Raw genomic sequence first — 16,733 nt, forward strand, 5'->3', positions numbered from 1 at the left:
CAGTCCAAGGACGGCTGTCGTAACTTGTGTGTTGCACAAACACTGTGGGCTGCATGCCGTTGGCGCCAGGCTGGGGAGTGGGCTGGAACAGTCGATTGGGTAGCGTTCCTTATTAATGGATGCCCTCTGGCGATTGCATCAAAGAGAAGGCTGCCCTGACCTGGTGAAAATAGGGACATCCTATTCCATAAGATAATATAATTTATACCCTGCCCATCTGACTGGGTAGCCGCAGTCACTCTCGGTGGTTTCCAACATACACAAAAACATAATAAAACATGAAACATTTAAAAACTTCCCTATCCAGGGCTGCCTTCACATGTCTTCTAAAGGCCGTATAGTTACTTATTTCCTTGGCTCGGGGGTGGCATAGCTCCATACCCTCCATCATTTCTCCGATGAAAACAGGGGTATCCCACGGGAAAGTGGGACATTCCTGGCTCAAATCAGAAACGGGGACGGCTTCTGTAAATCTGGGACTGTGTCCCTGGAAAATAGGGACGCTTGGAGGGCCTCCCTTGAATATCATGTTTTGAACTAGGCGTTTCTTTCATTTATTGATCCTGGTTGTGTCCTAGTAATCTGCGAAGGAGTTCGGGATATGGGTGTTATTGTCCCATTTAATCCTCACAAAGACCCTGGGAGGTAGGCCAGGCCAAAACAGAGGTGAGCTTTTGGGCAGGGGTCCGAACGCAAGTCTCCTTGTCCCTTTATCCTGCACCCTCCAACTGCTGCCGCTCCTTCCACACTCCCCAAGTCCATGGTTTTGATTATCCATTTTGTGTTTTTATGTTGTGGTTTTTATCCTAAGAACTGCCTGAGACCTCCGGGTAGAACGGTGGCGCACTACTATCCTGTTGCCTTGTAGCTGCTGCCTTTTCTCTCAACTCCGAGCTCCCATTGCTTTCTTCACAGGAGCTGCTCAGGCATCCCTTTCTGGAAGGCTGTGGTGCATGGTCCCTGCTTAGGGGTCCTGATCCTGCAGCCCCCTTCTCTCCCCCACCCTCTCTCCTGGCTTGCTGCATGCTCCATAGGCAAGGATGACTTTGCAAATCTGCCCAGCCTCCTGCTGAGTCAGGCCTGGCTCCCCCTGATAGCTCCCGCTGCGCTGCAAGAGGCCGACTGTTGCTCAGGAGGAGGTGAAAATGACTCTGCTGCAGATCACCCAAGCAACAGCAATTCTGACACAGCAAAAAATCTACTTTTGCCAGGCGAGCATTGGGAGAAAAGGAGCATAACTCAATCTGCAGGAGCATCACTGGTTGTTGGCGAGACTGAACCTTTCGTGTCCTCAGGAACTCTCTGCCACTGGAGATTCAGGGGGCGCCTTCCATGCAAAGCTTTAGTTGCCTGCTGAAATCATTTCTATTCCACTCGGCCTTTGCGGGCAATGAAGAATGCATCCTTCCGCAAATGATTCGTGGATGTCTGTTGTTAACTTTATAAAAGGTTAAACAGGTATTATGTCTTTATTGATGTAAATCTCTTGGACATACTTTTGTATGACACAGTGGTGTACAAATATTTTTATAAATAAATATGAAATGTTTTTATAAATAAGTATGAAGGAAGGAAGTAAACAAATGAGGAGAGCTGGGGTCCAGGTGCTCCCACTGGCCAACCAGATGTCCAAAGGAAGCCCCCAGCCCCCCTCTCCTTCCTGTGGTTTGCTCTCACCCCCCCTCCAGTAACAGGCACTCAGTGGCTCAGAGCATATCCCCTCAACTGTCCTGGAACAAATGGGACATCTCATTTGTTCCCTGCATGAGCATGGCAGTCATTCTGGGCCCCGTGCTCTCACACGATTTCATAATAATAATGATAATAATAATTTATTGTCTAAGTACCAACATACTTGGAATTTTGCTTCAGCTACATTGCAATGTAAATGTACCTTATACAAACACTGTTCCACTTACAATACAATAGCACGGCAAACCCCACCCATAACTGGCCTCCCCTTCCGCTACACAACTACGAATTGAACAATTTGATGGCACAAGGGGAAAAACTGTTCCTGTGCCCAGCCGTTTTTGTGTATAGAGTCCTGTAGCGACGTCCAGATGGAAGTACCAAATCAAACAGATGATGACCGGGATGAAAGGGATCTGCAACAATTCGCTCTGCTCTCTTCCTAGTATAAAGTGTATAAAGTGTCTCTATTGAAGGCAAACTAGCACCTCACGAGGCGGAGCAAAGAGAAGCTGAATGAGGCGGAGGCGGAAAGGAGGGAAGAGCCTCCGCCTCATTCAGCTTCTCTTTGCTCCGCCTCGTGAGGGGAGGAAAAAGCGCGTGAAAGCCAAGCTCGCCAACGGGCGCTGCCGCCCTGAAGCAGGGCAAAAACCTGCTATCCTCACTTGTACAAAGCCGCGGGGAGCACTGGGCGGCGGGTGGCGGGCAGGCTGGCCAGCGCCCCTCCATTCTGGCTCCACCAAGTTGCGGACCCCTCTGGCATAGCGGACCACCTGTTGGGAAACACTGATATAGCACATAAAAGATTGAATATGGAAACCAGTTGGTTAAAATATAGAGACATGTTGATAGAAGAAGACCAATTTAAGTTAAAAACATACGAACAGTTGAAGAATAAACTTGATGATTGGCTCCAATACCAAGTATTGAAGTATTTAAACTGGATAGGAAACTTGGTTTTCAATCAGAGAAGTCAAGGTTGGAAACGGAATTGTTAGAACCAAAAACAAAAATACTTTCCAGAATGTATAAGTTATTGCTTGAGTGGCATACGAAAGATGAACAAACAAAGAATGTTATGATTTTGTGGGCAAAGGATGTTGGACATAACATTTTTAGGGAAGATTTGGAAAAACATTGGAAGCAGAATTTAAAATTTACTGCGTGTAGTCTTTTAAGAGAAAATATAATGAAAATGATGTATAGATGATACCTTACACCAGTAAAACTAGCTAAGATTTACCATAATCAGGATAACAAATGTTGGAAATGTAAGAAAGAGGAAGGATCTTTTTATCATATGTGGTGGACTTGCCCACTGGTCATAGCTGCCAAGTTTTCCCTTTTCTCGTGAGGAAGCCTATTCAGCATAAGGGAATTTCCCTTAAAAAAAGGGAGAACTTGGCAGCTATGCCACTAGTAAGGGATTTCTGGGAGAAGATTTATAATGAATTAAAGAGAGTGTTGAAAAACACATTTCCAAAGAAACCAGAATCCTTTCTATTGGGTATAGTGGGGAAAGAGATTCCTAATAAAAATGTTAATTTCTTTATGTATGCCACAACGGCTGCGAAAGTATTACTGGCTAAGTATTGGAAGACCCATGAATTACCAACAGTGGATGATTGGCAAATGAAGATGATGGAGTACATGGAACTGGCTGAGATGACTGGGAGAAGAAGCGATAGAAGAAGAATGGAAAGAATTTAAAATCTATTTGAAAAAATATGGTAAAATTGTATATTGAGATTAGATTTAGAAGTGTATAGAAACTGTGGATTGGGGAATTAGGTGAAGTAAATAGATGTTATGAGAGATTTCAAATTGTATGAAATTTTTAATAATGAATTGGAAATTGCTAAAGATAAAGAAGAAATGAACCGCAGTTGGAGGGACCTCGAGGAAGTCCCTTTATACAATGTTAAAAGAAAAGGATTGTGTATTTTTATTCTGGTGTTTTTCTTTTTATTGTTATGTTTTAGTGTTTGTTATGTCTTATTGTGCTGTTTGTTTTGGTTGTCTTTTCTTGTAAAACCAATATATATACCGTATATATATATATATATATATATATATATATATATATATATATATATAAAAGAGAAATACAAAATCGGAATGCGATCTTGCCTTGAAAGATTGGGGGGCCAGGGACCTTGTGTGGGTCATGTGATTAACGCAGGAGTGAGGCCCCAGAAGATGGGGTCCCGGTTTTCCCCCACGTGGCGTTTGAGGGTGTTACCATGTCCTGGCTTAAAGAAGCCAGGTAGCCCCTGTGCCCAAGGTGCATGGAAAGGTCTTCTTCTTCTGCTGTGAATGTAATGTTTGTTGTTGTTGTTTAGTCGTTTAGTCGTGTCCGACTCTTCGTGACCCCATGGACCATAGCACGCCAGGCACTCCTGTCTTGCACTGCCTCCCGCAGTTTGGTCAAACTCATGTTCGTAGCTTCGAGAACACTGTCCAACCATCTTGTCCTCTGTCGTCCCCTTCTCCTAGTGCCCTCAATCTTTCCCAACATCAGGGTCTTTTCCAAGGATTCTTCTCTTCTCATGAGGTGGCCAAAGTATTGGAGCCTCAGCTTCAGGATCTGTCCTTCCAGTGAGCACTCAGGGCTGACTTCCTTAAGAATGGATAGGTTTGATCTTCTTGCAGTCCATGGGACTCTCAAGAGTCTCCTCCAGCACCATAATTCAAAAGCATCAATTCTTCGGCGATCAGCCTTCTTCATGGTCCAGCTCTCACTTCCATACATCACTACTGGGAAAACCATAGCTTTAACTATACGGACCTTTGTCGGCAAGGTGATGTCTCTGCTTTTTAAGATGCTGTCTAGGTTTGTCATTGCTTTTCTTCCAAGAAGCAGGCGTCTTTTAATTTCATGACTGCTGTCACCATCTGCAGTGATCAAGGAGCCCAAGAAAGTAAAATCTCTCACTGCCTCCATTTCTTCCCCTTCTATTTGCCAGGAGGTGATGGGACCAGTGGCCATGATCTTGGTTTTTTTGATGTTGAGCTTCAGACCATATTTTGCGCTCTCCTCTTTCACCCTCATTAAAAGGTTCTTTAATTCCTCCTCGCTTTCTGCCATCAAGGTTGTGTCATCTGCATATCTGAGGTTGTTGATATTTCTTCCAGCAATCTTAATTCCGGCTTGGGATTCATCTAGTCCAGCCTTTCGCATGATGAATTCTGCATATAAGTTAAATAAGCAGGGAGACAATATACAACCTTGTCGTACTCCTTTCCCAATTTTGAACCAATCAGTTGTTCCATATCCAGTTCTAACTGTAGCTTCTTGTCCCACATAGAGATTTCTCAGGAGACAGATGAGGTGATCAGGCACTCCCATTTCTTTAAGAACTTGCCATAGTTTGCTGTGGTCGACACAGTCAAAGGCTTTTGCATAGTCAATGAAGCAGAAGTAGACGTTTTTCTGGAACTCTCTAGCTTTCTCCATAATCCAGCGCATGTTTGCTATTTGGTCTCTGGTTCCTCTGCCCTTTCGAAATCCAGCTTGCACTTCTGGGAGTTCTCGGTCCACATACTGCCTAAGCCTGCCTTGTAGAATTTTAAGCATAACCTTGCTAGCGTGTGAAATGAGCGCAATTGTGCGGTAGTTGGAGCATTCTTTGGCACTGCCCTTCTTTGGAATTGGGATGTAGACTGATCTTCTCCAATCCTCTGGCCATTGCTGAGTTTTCCAAACTTGCTGGCATATTGGGTGTAGCACCTTAACAGCATCATCTTTTAAAATTTTAAATAGTTCAGCTGGAATATCATCACTTCCACTGGCCTTGTTATTAGCAGTGCTTTCTAAGGCCCATTTGACTTCACTCTCCAAGATGTCTGGCTCAAGGTCAGCAACCACACTACCTGGGGTGTATGAGACCTCCATATCTTTCTGGTATAATTCCTCTGTGTATTCTTGCCACCTCTTCTTGATGTCTTCTGCTTCTGTTAGGTCCTTACCACTTTTGTCCTTGATTATGGTAATCTTTGTACGAAATGTTCCTTTCATATCTCCAATTTTCTTGAACAGATCTCTGGTTTTCCCCATTCTATTGTTTTCCTCTATTTCTTTGCATTGCTCATTTAAGAAGACCCTCTTGTCTCTCCTTGCTGTTTTTTGGAAATCTGCATTCAGTTTCCTGTATCTTTCCCTATCTCCCTTGCATTTTGCTTGCCTCCTCTCCTCCGCTATTTGTAAGGCCTCGTTGGACAGCCATTTTGCTTTCTTGCATTTCCTTTTCCTTGGGATGGTTTTCGTTGCTGCCTCCTGTATAATGTTACGAGCCTCCATCCATAGTTCTTCAGGCACTCTGTCCACCAAATCTAAATCCTTAAACCTGTTCCTCACTTCCACTGTGTATTCATAAGGGATTTGATTCAGATTGTATCTTACTGGCCCAGTGGTTTTTCCTACTTTCTTCAGTTTAAGCTGGAATTTTGCTATAAGAAGCTGATGATCTGAGTTACAGTCAGCTCCAGGTCTTGTTTTTGCTGACTGTATAGAGCTTCTCCATCTTTGGCTGCAGATAATATAATCAATCTGATTTCGATGCTGTCCATTTGGTGATATCCATGTGTAGAGTCGTCTCTTGTGTTGTTGGAAGAGAGTGTTTGTGATGACCAGCTTGTTCTCTTGACAGAACTCTATTAGCCTTTGCCCTGCTTCATTTTGAACTCCAAGGCCAAACTTGCCAGTTGTTCCTTTTATCTCTTGATTCCCTACTTTAGCATTCCAATCCCCTGTAATGAGAAGAACATCCTTCTTTGGTGTCATTTCTAGAAGGTGTTGTAGGTCTTCATAGAATTGGTCAATTTCACTTTCTTCAGCACCGGTAGTTGGTGCATAAACTTGGATTACTGTGATGTTAAAAGGTCTGCCTTGGATTCGTATCGAGATCATTCTGTCATTTTTGAAATTGCATCCCATTACAGCTTTTGCCACTCTTTTGTTGACTATGAGGGCCACTCCATTTCTGCTACAGGATTCTTGCCCACAGTAGTAGATATGATAGTCATCCGAACTGAATTCGCCCATTCCCTTCCATTTTAGTTCACTGATGCCCAGGATGTCGATATTTATTCTTGTCATCTCATTTTTGACCACATCCAGCTTACCGCCATTCATGGTTCTTACATTCCAGGTTCCTATGCAATATTTTTCTTTACAGCATCGGACTTTCCTTTCGCTTCCAGGCATATCCGCAACTGAGCGTCCTTTCGGCTTTGGCCCAGCCGCTTCATCAGCTCTGAATCTACTTGTACTTGTCCTCCGCTCTTCCTCAGTAGCATGTTGGACGCCTTCCGACCTGAGGGGCTCATCTTCCAGCGTCATAACTTTTATATGCCTGTTGTCTTTGTCCATGGAGTTTTCTTGGCAGGGATACTGGAGTGGCTTGCCAGTTCCTTCTCCAGGTGGATCAAAACTCTCCACTATGACCTGTCCATCTTGGGTGGCCCTGCATGGCATAGCTCATAGCTTCTCTGAGTTATTCAAGCCCCTTCGCCACGACAAGGCATTGATCCATGAAGGGGATAATTAAAAGACCCCTAACAGTTAAGTCCAGTCGCGAACGACTCTGTGGTTGCAGCACTCATCTTGCTTTACTGGCCCAGGGAGCCAGCGTTAATCTGCAGACAGTTCTTCTGGGTCATGTGGCCAGCATGACTGAGCCCCTTCTGGCAAAACCAGAGTGGCGCAGGTGTACAAAAGGGGGCAGGAGCGAAGAAGGATATTAAGACCTCTAAAGTGACAGCCATCAAAGTTGAGGTCACAGGCAGGCGTTTATTCGATACAGTCATTCTGCGCCCCTTGAAATGCCACCTGAATCAGTCTGGATTCAGTGTTACCTGGATTCAGGACCAAATGTTATTGGCTTGCGAATAGTTGAACAAACTGTGGCAGAATTCTCAGGACTTGAAGGTCAATAATGTCTTCAGACAAAAATAAGGCGAGGGCGCTGGGCTCCATGGCTCCATCCAAGAACAGCCCCGGCATACTCCTGCCTAGGAGATGGGGGACGGGATAGCATTGAATTGGGACAGAATTGGCAAGCGGAGAGGCACACGCCCCCTTCGAAAAGATCCTGATTAATGCTGCAGGAGAAAAGCATCTGTTTGGAAAGAATGAAAGACACAGGTTTCTGCTTTGCTTCAATGGTGGAAGGAGGGGAGGGAATATTTTAAGTCATACATTTTTGGGGATCTGAGTTATCTACCCCACCCTAAAGCAATGGAATGCAAACTTTTCGGGAAGAGTGGACTTTAAATTTGCCTCTTTGTGATGGATTAATTTTATAAGTAAGGACTTTGCCTGAAAGAAGATGGAGAGTGATAACCTTGAGGGACTTTTGAGGGATTTTGAGGACCTCTTGAGACTTCCTACTGAGAAATAAAAGTAGCAAAGTGTTATGAAATTTAAAGTGATTAACTGCCCTGCAGAAAGCATGCTCAGGAGAAAGCATGTTCTGTGCATAATTAAGAGAATGCAAAATAAATCTTCAGCTTGGTTTTAATTATAGAAAATAACAAAACATGACCCAGCCACCCACCAGGGTACTGAGAAAGGTACACAATGCTCCTTATATACTCTATCCAATTGGTGACACAGCTTAATTAACACAAACTTAACATCACCTTCTATACTGCCCCACAGCTGCAAAACTAGGTCCTGACCTTTACTTCTGGCTTTTAAAGAGATACACATCTTGTGAAACAATAATGAACCTTAAAACTCAAACCATTCAACATAAAGAAGAAAAGTTGGGGGACAACTGGATCCACAGTCTCTTAAGCAGGAAGATTCATGAGTTTAGGGGAAAGGATGGAGAGGAGACAAGGATTTTGTTGAGATTACATCAGCCTGAAGTTGGAAATAAGAACAGTAAAAGGGACGGTTTAATCTGGCCCCTGCAGGAGTTTATTTTCTGGGATGAAATCCCCAAGAAAGCTTATCAACTTCTATCCTTAAAAAAGTTCAACAACTGTGGTTGACCCTCATGTATGTTCACTTCCTCAAATCTGGCCCTCTTTGAAAAAAGTTTCGGCACCCCTGTAGAGCATCCATGGGCGTACCCAGGATCAAAACTAGGGGGGGGCAAGGGGAGGGGCCAAGGCACGGAAGGGGAGGGGCCACAAAGTGAGCGGGAACGGCGAACTCGCGCTCCGCCGGGCTGTGCCCCTCCCTAGAAGCAGGGCTGGTGGGCGGAGCCCAGCCCAGTGGAGCGCGAGTTCAGCGTTCCCGCCCGCCGCGCCGCGCTCTCTGGTTCCCCGCCGCGCCTGGCCTTGCCAGAGGGCGCGACGGGGAGCTGGAGGGAGGGCGCAGCGCGGCGGGCGGGAACGGCGAACTCGCGCTCCGCCGGGCTGTGCCCCTCCCTAGAAGCAGGGCTGGTGGGCGGAGGCGGAGCCCAGCCCAGCGGAGCGCGAGTTCGGCGTTCCCGCCCACCGCGCCGCGCTCCCTGGTTCCCCGCCGCGCTTGGCCTTGCCTGAGGGCGCGCCGGGGAGCTGGAGGGAGGGTGCGGCGCGGCGCGGCGGGAATGGCGAACTCGCGCTCCGCCGGGCTGTGCTCCGCCTCTGCCCACCAGCCCTTCTTCTAGAGTAGGGCAGCTGCCCTAACTTGCCCCGTGGTGGGTACGCCCTTGAAAGCATCTTGACGGCTTCTGAGACTTTCAGACAGAAAAGAAGAGAAATGGATTGTGCATATTTATATTATTAATTATATTATATTTATTTATTATTGTATGTAAAATTGAGGATTAAATTTGGCGAAATATGATGGGTGGGTTACGCTGGGAAATTGGCAGTGTTAGCGGGGGGGGGGGAGTATATTTATACAAAAAAACCCATTCATGTTTCATGTTCACCCTCAGCAGTCCACATCAGAGAGATTGAGTTGCCGGTTATGGGGGACGGAGGTCAGATAGCCAGCCATGTTCAAGGCCAGGTTGGAGAGGAAGGTGCAAATGTTGTCTGGGAGGAAGCAGGGCCTAAGAAAGCATTGCCAACAGAGTTTCAATCGCTTGTCTCTTGAGGATAACTGAGTCAATTAAAGATGATTAAGTGTACTTTCAGTTTATTATTATTATTATTATTTTGCTTAACCAAACCAAACCAGAAGCACTTTTCTATGAGAAAACAGTACCAAGGGTCTTGCGCAGGATTCGGGCCTGAAAGGTGCCTGCCAATCAGCTCCCTTCCTCTCTGGGCCGATGGACGTCCCTCTTTTCATCAGAGAAATGTTGGAGGGACCCTGGCTTCTCCCAGCACCGTCCTGAGCGTGGCTGGAAAGTAGTTTAATGGAGGGTTTTCCTGCATGACACCCTCCACATCTCAGCCTTGTCCCAGACCTTTTCCTCTTTAAAAATCTTTGGAATGTCCAAAATCCAATGCATTTTTAAAAGAGAAAGACCCAAAGGACCACATACTAGAATGGCTTTGAAAGAAGACCTGCCAGATTCATGGAGGAGGAGGAGAGGGCTGTTGATGGCAACTTTCCAGCCATGCTCTTCCTCCACGGTCAAATGAGGTCCTGTCGTCCCCTTCCACATTTATCCGAGGAAATAAGGGGCATCCTATTCAACAGCAACAGCAACAAGTTTATACCACGCCCATCTGACTAGGTTGCCCCCCCCCCGCCACTCTGGGCAGCTTCCCACATGCTGTATATGAAAACATAAGAAAACATTCCATGCTGAAAAGCTTCTCTATAGAGTGCTGCCTTCAGAGGTCTTCTAAAGGTTATATAGTTACTCATCTCCTTGAGGATAATTAAGTGTACTTTCAGATTATTATTATTATTATTTTGCTGTTTATCAATCAAGGGCACTTGGGATGTAGGACAGGACTCTGCCCCAGGGAACTTACATTCAGGTTTGCCAGCATGGGCAGAGAACAGCAGAGGGAGAGTTGGAAGTGGCAGGGATAGGGAGACAGGGAGGTTAAACAAGGGCAGGGATTGGGAGCCCACGGCCAGCCAATGGTCAGTGGGGATGGGAAGCAGAGTCAGACCACATCCAGGAGACCTCAGGTTCCCTGAGCAAGAGCTTCATTCGAAATATGGGCTTTGAAGCAAAACAGGAGGCTCAACTGTACAAGTGTACAAAAGGGGACAGGAGCAAAGATCCATTTGAAGACTTCTAAAGTGACCTAACGTGGTACAGCCAGAAAAGTTAAGGTCCTAGGCAGGCATTTATCAGAAAATTCTGCACCCCTTGAAATGCCACCTGAATCAGTCTGGGCAAATATAGACAACCAAGTGTCATTGGCTTGAGAATAGTTGAACAAACTACCGCAGAATTCTTGGGACTTGAAGATCTATAATGTCTGCTGAAAGTTCTGTTGGAAATTAGAATAGAATAGATACTTTATTGTCATTGTATGTAGTACAATGAAATTGAATGCCATCACAATTACAGCGACACACACACACAAATTCCTAGTGCTCCTTCACAGAACTCCATTTCCCAAGGTTCCTTAAGATTGGGAATGACAAAAGTCAGAGCTTTCTGGCTCAGCCAAAGGGGACCCATTGAGTCCAGGATCCTCTTCTCACAATGGCCAACCGGGTACCCCAATGGGCAAGCAGGATTGGAGTTTCCTGCAAGTGGGATTCAGAAGCATCGCTGCCTCTGAGCGCGGAGGGAGAGCAGAGCCAGCCTGGCTAGGAGCCATTGAGAGCTTCTCCTCCATGAATCTGTCTTGTCCGTCTTTCAGGCCACCCAAGTTGACATCTGATGGGAGGTCATTCCACAGGGAGGGAGCCACTGCCAAGAAGGCCCTCTGCCTGGTACCCTGTAGCTGAACCACCAGAAGACCCTCGGAGGAGGAAGGACCTCAGTGTTTCGGCTGAACTATGGGGGGTGGAGATGCTCCCTTGGGGCTTCCCTATTCAAGGCTGCCTTCATAGGTCTTCTAGAGGTTGTATATTTCCTTGTCTCCTTGTCTCCTTGGTGGCATTCCTCCATACCCTCCAGGATTCCTCTGAGGACAATAGGGATGTCCTAAGGAAAATTGCAACATTCTTTGATGAAATCAGAAACCAGGACGGCTTCTGTAAATCTGGGAGGAGGAGTTTTGGTCCAGGGTATAAAAGGCTCCAGTCCTGGAAGGAGCTCCAGCTCAGCCCAGAAGGTTCTCTCCAGCAGCCCAGAGAAGCTCCCAGCCCAGAGTCAACCATCATGGCAAACTTGACAGCCGGAGAGGTGCAGCTCATAGCCACTATCTGGGCAATGGAGGACGTGGCCACCATCGGTAGGGAAGCCCTTGCTGGGTAAGTCCAGGGGTGGGCACCTCTCTAGGCAGACTGGGCAGGCGCTCCTCTTTCCACCTGGATAATAACCACTTCTGGCTCTCCCTTTCTTCTTCCTTCCTTCCTTCCTTCTCTCCAGCCTGTTGGTGGTCTACCCCTGGACCCAGAGATTATTCGCTTACTATGGGAACCTCTCCAGCCCTTCCGCCATGATTGGACTTCAACAAGGTCAAGGAGGCTTTTTCCGAGCTGCGTGAACTGCACTGCAACAAGCTCCACATGGACCCCGTCAACTTCAGGGTGAGGCTGCTCCCCCCCAAAGGGCTGCCGGGGGGGGGGGCTGGTGGCTTCCGTGTGTGTGTGTGTGTGTGTGTCTGTGTCTGTGTCTGTGTCTGTGTCTGTGTCTGTGTCTGTGTCTGTGTCTCTGTGTGTGTCACTCTGGGCAGCTTACAGCACATAAAAAATGGTAAAACATTAGGCATTAGATTTCAGTTGTTTCTTTCCTTGACATCTGGTGGGAGGGAGTTCCACAGGGTGGGCGCCACAACCGAGAAGGCCCTCTGCCTGCTTTCCTGTAACCTCACATCTCGCAGTGAGGAAGCTGCCAGAAGCCCTGGGAATGGGACCTCAGTGTCCGGGCTAAACGATAGGGGTGGAGATGCCCCTTCAGGTATCCAGGGCTGAGGCCTTTTACGGCTTTCAAGGTCAACACCGAAATTTTGAATTGTGCTTGGCAGTCTTAGCGGCCATGCCCAGTCACCAGCCTAGCTACATTCTGGCTTAGTTGCAGTTTCTAGGTCACCTTCAAAGGTAGCCCCACATAGAGCACATTGCAGTAGTCCAAGCGGGAGATAACCAGAGCGTGCACCACTCTGGTGAGGCAGTCCGTGGGCAGGGAGGGTCTCAGCCTGCAAACCAGATGGAGCTGGTAGACAGCTGCCCTGGACACAGAACTGACCTGCGCCTCCATGGACAGCTGTGAGTCTAATCTGTTGAATCTACTGTGTGATGTGTTGTGGGGAGAGGGCGACCCACACATGGGCCCCCTGGCAGAAGGAGTCACCCCCTCTTTTTGCTTTCTCTTCCAGATCCTGGGCGAGGTCCTCATCACCATCCTGGCCGCCCACTTTGGGAAGGAATTCACCCCTGCTTACCACCATGCCTTCCACAAGCTGGTCAGGTTGGTGGCTCACGCAATGGCCCGCCGGTACCACTGAGACCCCCCCAGGGAGAAGCGGCAGCCTCCTGCTGGTCTCGCCACCCACCGGGTGGGGTGGGGGCCACCCCTTCCTGCCCCCATGTGACGCTTGACCCTCTAATAAATCCTCCTTCTGCATCTGACCTGGTTTCCTGTGTCTCTTTCTCTGGGGTGGAGGGAGGGAGGGGAAGGGCCGGGGGGGGGAGATGCCTCTGGTTAGTGTGGGGTGGCTGGGAAAGTGGGGGATCTCTCTGTTGCTCAAGAGGAACCATTGAGCTGCAGTGCTTCTCAGAGTCAGGGACCCCCCCGTTGTGTCCCCAAATCCTTCATCCTTCAAAGTTCCTGACAAGATGCCCCCCTCCCCAGATGCTCCTAGAGGGTTTGGGAGCTGGGGGCACTGTTATATAGTGGTTCCGCTCCTTCCTCCTGGGCCGTGTTCAGAAAGTGGTGGTGGGGGATGAGTGCTCAGACCCCTGGGCTCTCAATTGTGGGGTGCCTCAGGGTTCTGTCCTCTCCCCCATGCTTTTTAACATCTACATGCAGCTCCTGGGAGAGATCATCAGGGGGTTTGGGCTGGGTGTTCATCAGTATGCGGATGATACCCAGCTCTACCTCTCTTTCAAATCAGAACCAGTGAAGGCGGTGAAAGTCCTGTGTGAGTGCTTGGAGGCGGTTGGAGGTTGGATGGCGGCTAACAGATTGAGGTTGAATCCTGACAAGACAGAAGTACTGTTCTTGGGGGATAGGAGGCGGGCAGGTGTGGAGGACTCCCTGGTCCTGAATGGGGTAACTGTGCCCCTGAAGGACCAGGTGCGCAGCCTGGGAGTCATTTTGGACTCACAGCTGTCCATGGAGGCGCAGGTCAATTCTGTGTCCAGGGCAGCTGTTTATCAGCTCCATCTGGTACGCAGGCTGAGACCCTACCTGCCCGCGGACTGTCTCACCAGAGTAGTGCATGCTCTGGTTATCTCCCGCTTGGACTACTGTAATGCGCTCTACGTGGGGCTACCTTTGAAGGTGACCCGGAAACTGCAATTAATCCAGAATGCGTCAGCTAGACTGGTGACTGGGAGTGGCCGCCGAGACCACATAACACCGGTCCTGAAAGACCTTCATTGGCTCCCAGTACGTTTCCGAGCACATTTCAAAGTGTTGGTGCTGAACTTTAAAGCCCTAAACGGCCTCGGTCCAGTATACCTGAAGGAGCGTCTCCACCCCCATCGTTCTGCCCAGACACTGAGATCCAGCGCCGAGAGCCTTCTGGCGGTTCCCTCGCTACGAGAAGCCAAGTTACAGGGAACCAGGCAGAGGGCCTTATTGGTAGTGGCACCCACCCTGTGGAATGCCCTCCCACTAGAGGTCAAAGAGAACAACAATTACCAGACCTTTAGAAGGCATCTCAAGGCAGCCCTGTTTAGGGAAGCTTTTAATGTTTGATGGATTTCTGTATTTTAATGTTTTGTTGGAAGCCGCCCAGAGTGGCTGGGGGAACCCGGCCAGATGGGCAGGGTATAAATATATTATTATTATTATTATTATTATTATTATTATTATTATTATTATTATTATTTAGCCTGAGAAAGGTACACAATGCTCCTTATATACTCTATCCAATTGGTGACACAGCTTAATTAACACAAACTTAACATCACCTTCTATACTGCCCCACAGCTGCAAAACTAAGTCCTGACCTTTACTTCTGGCTTTTAAAGAGATACACATTTTGTGAAACAATAATGAACCTTAAAACTTAAACCATTCAACATAAAGAAGAAAAGATGGGGGACAACTGGATCCACAGTCTCTTAAGCAGGAAGATTCATGAGTTTAGAGGAAAGAATGGAGAGGAGACAAGGATTTTGTTGAGAATACATCAGCCTGAAGTTGGAAATAAGAACAGTGAAAGGGCTGGTTTAATCTGGCTCCTGCAGCAGTTTATTTTCTGGGATAAAGTCCCCAAGAAAACTTATCAACTTCTATCCTTAAAAAAGCTCAACAACTATGGTTGGCCCTCACACATGTTCACTTCATCAAATCTGGCCCTCTTTGAAAAAAGTTTGGGCACCCCTGCTTTAGACGGTCCAGAAGGATGTTATGGTCGATGGTGTCAAAAGCTGCTGAGAGATCCAGCAGGACCAGGAAACAGCTCTCACCTTTGTCCCTAGCCCGCCGGAGATCATCGACCAGTGCAACCAAGGCAGTTTCAGTCCCATGATGAGGCCTGAACCCCGACTGGAAGGGATCCTAATGGTCCGCTTCTTCCAGGCGTGCTTGGAGTTGTTCAGCAACCACTCGCTCAATCACCTTGCCCAAGGATGGAAGATTTGAGACTGGGTGATAGTTGGCCATATTGGCTGCATCTAAAGACGGTTTTTTAAGAAGCAGTTTAATAACTGCCTCTTTCAGCGGGTCTGGGAAGGCTCCCTCACAGAGAGAAGCATTCACCAACCCGCGGAGCCCATCGCCCAGCCCTTCCCGGCTAGCTTTTATAAGCCAGGATGGGCAAGGATCAAGGAGACGGGTGGTTGGTTTCACTCGTCCAAGCAGCCTGTCCACATCCTCGGAGGTAACAGATTGGAATTGATCCCACACAACTTGACTAGACAGGACTCTAGCACTCCCCCGCCCCAGCCCTGCTCCCACGGTGGAGTCTACCTCTTCCCGAATCTGAGCGACTTTATCTGCAAAAAACTTTGCAAAAGCATTACAGGAGATATTGGGGTCCGTACCAGGCCCCGATGACGAAGGTGGTTCGGATAGATTGCGAACCACCTGGAACAGTCTCCTGCTGCTGTTTTCCGCAGACGCTATAGAAACGGTGAAGAAAGTCTTCTTTGCCGTCGCCATTGCCACTTGGTAGGCTCGAAGTTGAGCTCTAGCCCGTGTTCGGTCAGATTCAGAATGAGTTTTCCGCCACCGGCACTCTAGCCGTCTCAACGACTGTTTCATCGCCCTCAGCTCCGGGGAAAACCACAGGGCTGTCCGGGCTCCATGCAAACGGAGAGGGCACTGATGTAATCTCAACAAAATCCTTGTCTCCTCTCCATCCCCCCCCCGAAACTCATAAATCTTCCTGCTTAAAGGACAGTCCATCCAGTTGTCACCCATCTTTCCTTCTTTACTGCTTTTATTTCTCAGTAGGAAGTCCCAAGGGGTCGTCAAAATCCCTCAAAAGTCCCTCAAGGTTGTCACTCTCCATCTTCTTTCAGGCAAAGTCCTTACTTATAAAATTAATCCATCCCAAAGAGGCAAATTTAAAGTCCACTCTTCCCAAAAACATTGCATTCCATTTCTTTCGGGTAGGGTAGATAACTCAGATCCTGATCTTTTCGACGGGGGCGTGTGCCTCTCCGCTTGCCAATTCTGTCCCAATTCAAAGCTGTTTGCCGGGGCTGTTCTGGGATGGAGCCATGGAGCCCAGCGTCCTCGTCTTTTCTTTGTCTGGGAGACAGGCCGGATCACAAACCCCAATGAGAAATTAAATTGCCCTTCCGATACCCTCAGAAGATATGGGGAGCCATGCCCCTTACCCCCCATTGATCTCCGCCTGGGACCCCTCAGAGGGAGACTTGCTGGGTTCGCTGCCCCAAT

General features: G+C 47.8%; 1 protein-coding gene and 1 pseudogene across 2 annotated transcripts in view; both read left to right on the forward strand.

Moving 5' to 3' along the window:
• The window catches only part of LOC148686099 (uncharacterized), a 580,325-nt gene that overhangs the window by 280,005 nt on the left and 283,587 nt on the right, over nt 1–16,733 (forward strand). The window lies entirely within an intron of this gene.
• Nucleotides 11,828–13,285, forward strand: LOC118078305 (hemoglobin subunit beta-2-like; annotated as a pseudogene). Its single transcript, XR_015949814.1, has 3 exons — nt 11,828–11,965; nt 12,084–12,244; nt 13,033–13,285. The product of XR_015949814.1 is annotated as a hemoglobin subunit beta-2-like (transcript).

Source organism: Zootoca vivipara, chromosome 4, assembly GCF_965207765.1.
Source record: "Zootoca vivipara chromosome 4, rZooViv2.hap1.1, whole genome shotgun sequence".
Taxonomy (NCBI): Eukaryota; Metazoa; Chordata; class Lepidosauria; order Squamata; family Lacertidae; genus Zootoca; species Zootoca vivipara.